The sequence below is a fragment of the Tupaia chinensis genome, unplaced genomic scaffold (genome assembly GCF_000334495.1).
Source record: "Tupaia chinensis unplaced genomic scaffold, TupChi_1.0 Scaffold000682_1, whole genome shotgun sequence".
NCBI lineage: Eukaryota > Metazoa > Chordata > Mammalia > Scandentia > Tupaiidae > Tupaia > Tupaia belangeri.
The window spans coordinates 375,943-385,570 of NW_006160205.1; the positions used below are offsets into that span (position 1 = coordinate 375,943).

Sequence of the window (9,628 nt, forward strand, 5' to 3'; positions counted from 1 at the left end):
TAAAGAAGAGATTACAGGTTGGCCATCTCTCCTTGGGAGGTGACTTCTCTCTTTGCCTCTCTCTGTGTCTCTCCCTCTGTCTTTCTCTGGCAAGCACACACACCCTATAGCTACTTAAAAAAATTACCTTTTCAACCTAATGACTATAAAGAATTATTACCAATAACTGTCATTTTTTCCCATTATTTTAATTCTGAATCAGTAGTTTCTACTCTTACTGAGAGCCTTTGGAGCTATTTGATGTTATTTAGAATGTATAAATTCTTGACCCAACAATTGCATTTATAGAAATTTATCTCCCCGCAAAATACATTCACATTTGTCCAAAGGTAGAAATCCAAGAATGTACATTTTCGTATAGATGTATATTCTGAAATGTTTAATAACAGAACACTAGACACAATTTAAACATCCACTTACAGGGGGCTGGTTGAATAAACTGTGACACATCAATAAAAAGGAATGACAGGTACTAGCAAGGACTAAAGTAAGTTCTATATGCTGTGTTGCTGTATGTCTTCGGTTAAATATCTTTGGTTACAAACAACAGAAGTAAATTGGCTTACAAAAGAAAAAGTGAAATAATTTGGGGAACTTTGAGTTGGTCTGGGGAATGGCCAGGAAGCTGGAGAGCAGAGCAGGGACCAGCAGCTCCAGACCACTTGGCCTCGGGGAGGGCCCCATCATCTTGTCTGGGTGTGGGCAATGCCCTTCAAGTGTTGTTTCCATCCTGGAGTTGTTCGCGCTGAGATTCCCTCTAAAGAAAAGAACATGGGTCACATACCTAGCCCTTGCTACCACAGGACAGGTGACCTGATTTATTATCCCATAAGAGTATGCAAAATGAGGAAGAGGTCATTCCCGAAATAAAATCAGAGGGCTATATGGAAGGAAGAAGGAGCTCTATATGGTAATAAATACACATTCTCTATACCACTACAGGAAAACACAAAAACACAAAAGCATATGTACAATAAGTCACCTTTATATTCAAAAAAAAATGAGAAAGGGTGGGGGCTATCAAATAGCGCGGTGGTTAAGGCACTGGATTCCCACGTGGCCAACTACAGTTCAGGTCCCATACCCAGCATCTTGAAAATTATACCAGGCATGTGTGCATTCATGCCCCAAATCCCAAGTGGAGAATGGAGAAGGGATTGGGTGTGGGTCCCCCCCACCAAGGGAGTGCATTCGCCCCATTGCAAAAAAACAAAACAAAACAAAACAGGAAAAGAGACCATGTATTACATGTGTATGTATATAGGAATGGTCTTTAAAAAAAATGAAACATCTGTATCCCTCAGTAGGCCATCAGCTCCCTGAGGGCAAGAACTGAGCCTGTCCCATATATTTCTGCATTTCCAGTGGCAAACGCCATGTCTCACACACAGGCAGCACTTAATACATAGTGACAGAGTGAATAAGAGAATGTAATTGTAAGGAGAAAAACTGGGGAACTAGAGAGACTTCCTTTTCATATGGTAATAAGTGTACAACAATATTTTGGGGGGATCTCAAAAATTTCTTACTCTAGGAAGTTTGGGTATCATTGTTATAAACGAGTGAGCTGCCAAATTTCCCCCCTGGCCTGAACCATCTCATTGTGTACATGGCCATAGACAGAGCCAAACAGAAAGGGCTTCATTGTCCAATGAAACAAACCAGTTTCAGTAGGAGAAGCTTCTCTCCCCCTGCAGTGTACACACTGCAACTCAGCTTCTCCAGGGCTGGAGAAATAATGACTTGTGGAAAGATAAATAGTCAAGGGTTATTTGGTCATCACACCAGGGCTCTAACTCTTCAGAAGTCTGCACTGATAGCAAAAACATTGTGGAGTGTCTAAATAATTTGAACGATATTAGTAGGGACACCCTGGAAAGAGGAAAGCAACAAAGGCTCGATGACAGCCAGATGACAATGGAACAAAATTCTGTGGGCTGAAATGATTGTAAAAGCAAACAATGGTGATATTGTCCTTCTGGTGTTATTGTGTAATGCTCTAATTTATGGACGAAGTAGAATTTCAAGCAAAATAAACAGACTTGAATTTGTTAACTAATACAGTAAGCATAGAACATTTTGTTATGTGAGAAATGAGAATGTTTTATATACTCCTGCTATTTGCTAAACAGAAATATGTTTATATTTGGCATAAAATCTTACTTTTGTTTTTGCTGGCTTTATGAGAATATCCTTTTTCATTTAATCTTGAACACAACATAAAATGTGGGTTAAAGAGAAATATTGTTGATATATATCACTGTGCAATTTACATTATAGGTCTAGAAGTTAAAAAAGAAAAACTATTATTTCTCTAACCAGGGAAAACTAATTCAGTCTTTTTAAAAAGGGGGCGGGCAGTAGTCTCCATGTGACACAGTGGTAAAATGTGACACTCCACAACAATGACATAAATGGGAAGGTTCCAGATTTATATCCAGAGACTTGCCTGAGTCCTCCAGACACATGCTTATAATCCCAGGCTGGCTAAAGTTAGGTGCTAGATCATATGATCAATATTCTCTTAGGGGTGCTATCTCTCAGTTGCTGTCTCTGTCTCTGTCTCTTTTTCTCTCTCATGAAAAAAATAATTTTTTAAAATGAGAGAGAGAGATGGGCATTTTTTTTTTGGACAGAGTCTTGCATTTGCAAACCTCTGCCTCAGCCTCCTTGCTAGCTAGCATTGCAAGAGGGTGCTACTATATCCAGCCTGCTCAGGTTGGTCTGGGATGTGATACCAGACCTCCCGTGTGACCTCAGCCATATTGGTGGTGCCCTACCACTCCTACCACTGCAGCTGAGCCCTAATTTACTCTTTTCTTTGAAAGCCTGATGCCTCTTTAATCACAAACAGAGTGGTGATATGATTACAGTGAAAACAATAAGAACTGCTTCTCTATTGCAAGTAGTCTATGGTATGATGTTGAAATATTTGGTCTTACTTATAAAAGAGAAAGTATTTTTTCTCTGTAAGCTATCAAAAGAAGCTTCTATCACAGTAAGCATTGTTATAGATAAATTACTATGATTTATAAAATTCTTGGATTCACCTTACATACCTGGGTAGAGGGCAAATTATATGTCTTATCTATTCTCAATGCTGGGAATAGTGCTTAGCACCTTGTAGGTAATCAGCAGATATTTTGTTGAATGAACAAATATTCAATCCTTTTTTTTTTTTTCTTTTTGAGAGGTTTTTGCCTTAGGCATGTGCGCTCACTAGAGAGAGAGAGGAAAAATGAGAAATCACCCCCCGAAATATTCAGGCCTTCTTAAGGCAAGGTATCATTCTAAGCTGTGGATATATCTGTCAAAGACAAAACCAAGTACGAGGCCAAGTAAACAAAGGTTGTTATTTATAAACTTGCAGCAAGGGAACCCATCTGCTGTCACTTTCATTTCACAGGTGTTAGAACAAAGAGTGAATTTTCTGTTTCTCTTTTGCTAAGGGGCTCATAGGCTCACTAGAAAGAGAGAGAGAGATGGAAAGTGAGAAATCATCCCTCAGGGGGATGGCCACACCACAATTCCTTTTCCATTTTCTTCTTAGGATTTTGGGCATATGCATGTTCACATGCACGCACGCATGCATACACACACACACACAAGAGGATGTTTTCATGTTACTGGCTGGGTCCGGGACTTTATGGAGTCAGCCATGTAGGGTCCAGAGCCTTAACCAACACTGCACTCAAAATGAATGTTAGGGGTGGAGGGTTTCTGATGGCCAAACCATTTCTTATGGGACAACCTTGTCCGGGAACACACAGTGTCCACTAAGGTACATTATTATTTTTTAAAAACATTTATTCATTTAATTTTGTTATTATTTTTTAATTTGACAAGAGGAGGGAGAGAGAGAGAAAGAATGAGAATGAGTGAGTGAGTGAGTGAGAGAACAAGTCTTCAGGTCTGAGACTCAAATTGTGGTCAGCCATGTAAAAGTCCAACACTTTAAACACCATGCCAACTGCTGGTCTCAAGGTGCATTTTTTTATAGTTAAACTGTCCTGACAGTATGAGAGCTGACTAATGTTTCTAACATCTGGGTTCTTTCTCTCTGTTTCAAAACAAAACAAAAAACTCTCTTGTAATTGCTGAAAACCTAGAAAATTTAAAGTAAATAAAATTTTAAATAAAAAAAAATTCCACTCCCACTCAAAAATTCTAAATAAAAATAGAAAAGTGTTACAAATTCAACCGTTCATAGGACTTCATCTGATGCAAGTAAACCTGCATTTTTATATTCAAGCCAAATTCAATCATGACATCTCAAGGCAAAAATAAGTACAGTATTTTACTCATGTTTGAATGGTATCAGTAAAACATTGTCCACAAGATTCAGTAACACACTTTCTAGAAATATTACTATGTTTACTCTGCAAAATAACCACCTTAAAAAAAAAGGCATTCAAGAATTCACAACCTTTTATTGGCTTTGTCTTATTTATTAATTTATAAAAACTACCATCTGGGAGAACAGTATTAGTGACCATGGGAAATTTTAAGTAGAAATTAAAGAGACCTTTGGCTTCATGCCTGGAGGGAGGACAGTGGGGAGGAGGGGGAGAGTTAGTCCCTGTGTAGAAAACCAGGCAAAAGATAAAAAAGATTCCATTATATCTATAATACAATCTTCTTATGGCTTTAGTACAAGTTTCTTCCCTGCTAACAGAAGTCCCTGCAGAAGGTTTAAACAATCTCAACAATTTCATTATGTGAGCGTAGCTAAATCCAATAATGTAAAAGGGCCTAGAGAGCCTTCCCATATGCTCCATTCCATACCCTTTCCTTCTAGGGGAAGTCAAAGAACTTGGCTCTCCAGAAACTGATTCTACTCCAATTGCCCGAAGCACAAATCTTGCTTTGTTGACATCAACGCAAGCTCTCCTGGGGGCACACAAAGAAGAAAAGGAGCCATTAGAATTTCTCGTGACCCTGCTCTGAGCCAAATCCAGCTTGCTTAAATGAATGAAAATGCTTGTTACATGGCCTAAGAAGCTACTTTGTCCATTTGAAAATTAATTAGACCGTAGCTAGATGAACAACCCTAAAATGCTTTCACAATGTTCTTAGATGGATGACCCTGGCGGAGTTCCCAATTTTAACAAGTTTACCCTAAAGCAAAAACATGGCCTTTTGGCTAAGCTAGTGCTACAATTAGAATGCCTTCCTGAGTGGTAGCTGCTAGACACAACCTTGCCAGAAAAGGAAGTTAGAAAGAGCGCAGCTAAAACTTTTACACGCAATAGTAACAGAAGAGCTCTAGAAGGGTATTTTTGTTTTTGTTTTGGTTTTGGTCTCTGGGAGCCAATTTAATGATTGATTTTACATCAAAACTTGAACAAAATATGGAAAATGTGTATATGTCACCATCCACTCTAAATTCAAACTACTTGGGGCACAGGAATTCTTCCATGTTTGGAGTTTAAGTATAGTGGGATCACAGAGTTGGCTGGTTGACTAGATGTACAAAACACAGAGCCGACGTAAATCTGTTTTCAAAATGTCAGCCTGAGTGTGCTCAAGACTTGCTATTGATAAGAGAGAACCTTTGAGTATGTAAGATTCTGAGTCACTCCACTCACAAAGAGATTAGCGCATATTTATAAAGTAATCTTTACATTGCTACATTTAGGAATGTCCCTAATAACTACAGGAATCACATAACTGATCCTTAACTACCTGTCTTGTGGAGTTGAGGGAAGAGATAAGAACTGGACATATTGTGTGGGAAATTAAATTCCAGAAATTACTAAAAATAGAGAAATTTTGGAAAGGTGCACAACTCACAAATGTCTTCAATAATAAAAAAATTTCCAAAGGTCACTATCCCCATCCTGGCTGATTCAGGCAAGGACAGACACCTGACTTCTGGAGAGCCAATTCATTGGCTAATGACACCATTACATTCTTTCTCTATTCCCTTTGGGCTCGCTCTCAGTCTCTTCTGAGCATGCTCCCTCTGAGCTGCCTATTGAAGGTCTTTAGGCATATAAACAAATGAACACATGTGCCAGTTAGCCTGTGTAGAGAAGCAGAATAATATTTCAGGTGTAGTGTGAGGGACAGAGACAAGAGGCTATGTCAGCTTTAGTTTCTTAATATGAAGGAACACTGTTAAAGCCTGAGGAACAACAATGGGGAAGGTCACCAGGCACTCTTTAGAATTCTCTCCTTTTGATCATCCCTTATTACCATAAAAAATTATTTAATTTCTTAAAATTTTTGCTAGAGGGTACATGTGTTCACTGGAGAGAGACAGAATAAGAGAAAGGGAATGTAAGAAAGCACACTGTCCCCCACCTCCCCATCCCATACATGAGGAACAGTCATGCTGTAATTTCTTCTCCGTTTTACCTTTTGGAATTTTGGGCATGTGCCCAATGTGTTTTTCAAGCTACCTGATCCAGGACTCGAACTACCAGTGACCAAGTGGGATACAGCTCCCTTACCAATGTAACCAGTTGGCTTAAGAACTTACACTATTTAAATGCAGAGATCTACATATAATTGTACTCTTGGGTCTGTTCTAATGTTGATAATTATTTTAGGACAGCTCTGCTTGCGCTCTGTAATTTCAGACCTTTTCTATGTCCTTGTATGACTTTACTAGGGACGAGTCATTCCTCCTCCCTACATTCCCCAAAAGAAAGTGATCTAGGTCTGGGCTCTCAAAAGTGTGACGTGGTCAGAACTCTTTAGATGGTGCAGTACCATGGATGCCAAAGACTGGATGATGCTGGAAAAGAGGGAAATTGATTACTTCCCCTCATGCTGTGCATTGAGAAGGACTTGGGTTGATCCTTAAGAAATAGAGGTCAAAATAGAATCCTATGAACTGAGTTACAGAATTCCCATGGTTTCTTTTTGTGAAATCACTTGACTTTTCCAGGATAAAATCATTTTCTAAGTTATATGACAGGATGGGCCACTTTTGGGTTATCTAAAACCCATAGGAGGTCGCTAGGGCTAGCAAGGAGAAAAGGTTCTGGGACCATAACTTGGTTTCCCTAAAGTGCATTTATGCTTGGCTATTGTAGATTTGCTAAGATGTCCTCTATCATTTTAATCAATTCCCCTTTTACTAGGTTTACTCATGTCAAATTCTGTTGCTTTGCTTTCTGAAAGTTTGTACCCTCTGCCCGTACAACTAAAACTTTCACAAGACATTCAACAAATAACCCAAATTGTAGATGATGTCAAGTTCCTCTCTTCTATATTTCCTCTTCCACTTACAGCAGAACTAACAGAAGAAATCATCTTCAAAAAGTGGGCTGGCTTGGAACCAGCAGATGGTGTAATGGTTACGTTGCTGGACTCCCACATGGGCAACTGTGGTTTGAGTCCTGGAGGCTTAAAAATCGTGTGTGTGTGTGTGTGTGTGTGTGTGTGTGTGTGTGTATGTATGCTCAAAATCTCAAGAGGAAAATGGAGGAGATGGGACTGTGGCATGGCCATTCCCCCTATGGGGTCATTTCTTGCTTTCTGTTTGTCTGTCTCTCTCTGTCTGTCTCTCCAGCAAGCGCACATGCCCTATAGCAAAAATCCTTAAAAAAAAAAAAAAAAAAAAGTGGGCTGGTCAACAAAGGATTATAAGGAAATACCAAAAGGCTCCCAGGCTAACGGGTCTAATCCGAGCACAAAAGATTAAACAGAAAGTGTTATCTGACAAATAAACAAATGGGATTCAGCAAAAGGAAAATTAAAGTGGTATGTATAAAAAAAAATCAATAATAATAGCTACTTGTATTCCATAGTGCTTAACAGTTTCCAAAGTACTTTTAATATCCTCCTCACATTTGAATTTCACAACAGACTGAGACGGAGGCAGTGTGGTATGATGCATGCCCAGATTGTAGATGAAGAAACTGATCCTCCAAGGGATTAAGAGACTTTGCTTGAAGAACAAATCAGAATTGTGGGTAACTGAACATTCTACAGGGGCAGAGACTTGATTTGGAATTCTCATTCCTGTGTTTTATGAGCAAAATGGACTGGGACAAGTTGTTTGGTCAGTGTATGATATATTTATCTGTAAAATGGGACCAAGTGCCAAGCTACAAATACATTAAATCATTACTCTCCCAACAACCCTATAAGGTAGGATCTCTATTTTACAGAGAAAGAAAAGGAGGCACATAAAGAGAAGGCAACCTGTTTAAGATCACACAGCTGCAAGTGGCAGAGGTGGGACTCAAGCTGAGGCAATATATGTCCACTCACAACCACTGTGCCTCCTCCATACTCCTTTTAAGGGTCGGTGTGAAGAGTGAATGGCATCATGAAGGGACCATCAGTTAGCATAATAGCTATGTCTCTGGACTCCCATGTAGTCGACCACGGTTCTCATCCCAGACCCGGTGGCTTAAAACTCATGCCGGCTGCGTATGCATGCGTGCCCAAGATCCCTAGAGAAGAATGGAGGAGAAGAGATTGTGGTGTGGCTATCCCCCCTGGGGGGTGATTTCTCGCTTTCTGTCTCTCTGTTGCTCTCAGTCTGGTGAGTGCACGCACCCTATAGCAAAAACCTCTCCAAAAAGAAAAAAGAGCTAACGGCATGATGAGATGACACTGTCTAGCACTGTGAAAGTTCAATACATAGAGAACCAGCACTTAGCCTAATGGCTATGTCGCTGGACTCCCACGTAGTCGACCTCGGTTCGTATCTGGGACCCGGTGGCTTAAAACTCACGCCGGGCGCGTGTGCGCCGTGCGTGCCCAAGATCCCAAGAGGAGAATGGAGGAGAAGTGATTGTGGCGTAACCATCCCCCCTGGGGGATGATTTCTCACTTTCTGTCTCTAATGTCTCTCTCTGTCTGTCTGGCGAGTGCACACGCCCTATAGCGAAAATCTCTCCCCCAAAAAAAAAAAGTTCAATACATAGTAATCACACATTTCTCTCTTTGAAGGTTTACTTATTTCTTCTATCAATGACAGAGACAGAGAAACGGTATCTTCAACATGGGCTTCTCGCTGAAACCCACCTCCAGTGTCAGCTGGCCCAAGATCTGGGGCATGCGTGTGTCCAGCGTAGTTAGGGAGGTCTCCAGAGCAACCCTGGAACTCTATTGTGGGTGAGCTTTAGCAGGGCATTGTGTTTTATCGCTGCACTACCACATGGCCCCCATTCTTACCTTTTTTTTTTTTTTTTTTTAAGAGATTCTTGCTATAGGTTACTTAGGCTTGCCGGAGAGACAGAGAGAAACAGAGAGACAGAAAGCAAGAAATCACCCCCCCAGGGGGAGGCCACACCTCAATCCCTTCTCCTCCATTCTCCTCTCAGGACTTTGGGCATGCACACATATGCGCCTGGCATGAGGTTTTAGCTGACAGGTCCAGGACTTGAAGAGCAGTCGACTATGTGGGAGTCTAGCGACATAACCACTAATGCCATCTGCTGGTCCCCCATACCTGTTTTCACAGAACTTCTCTTATGTGCTGGCTTCTTTCATTATAAAATAGAAGGTCTTCGAGGACAGAGATGCTAGTTTTGTTCACCATTTTACTTTGAGAACATAGGTTATGACTGATACAAAAGAGGGGGGGTGCAGAGATAATTTGCAGAGGGAAATGAATGAAATAATAAATGAGCCTTTCAGAGCGGTAGGATGGGGGGGGGGGGGG

At 40.5% G+C, this 9,628-nt stretch overlaps 1 long non-coding RNA gene across 2 annotated transcripts in view; it reads right to left on the bottom strand.

Moving 5' to 3' along the window:
- Positions 1-446: 446 nt before the first annotated feature.
- Positions 447-9,628, bottom strand: part of LOC102496341 (uncharacterized) — a 14,067-nt gene continuing 4,885 nt past the window's right edge. The window contains exons 1-3 of one of the 2 annotated variants that reach the window (XR_336263.2): positions 8,989-9,132; positions 4,786-4,890; positions 447-757 (exon numbers count right to left, since the gene is read on the bottom strand). This is a non-coding gene — a long non-coding RNA (uncharacterized LOC102496341). Of the gene's footprint in view, positions 758-4,785; positions 4,891-8,988; positions 9,133-9,628 lie in introns of those variants that run through there. The other variant, XR_001371276.2, reaches the window with a different exon arrangement.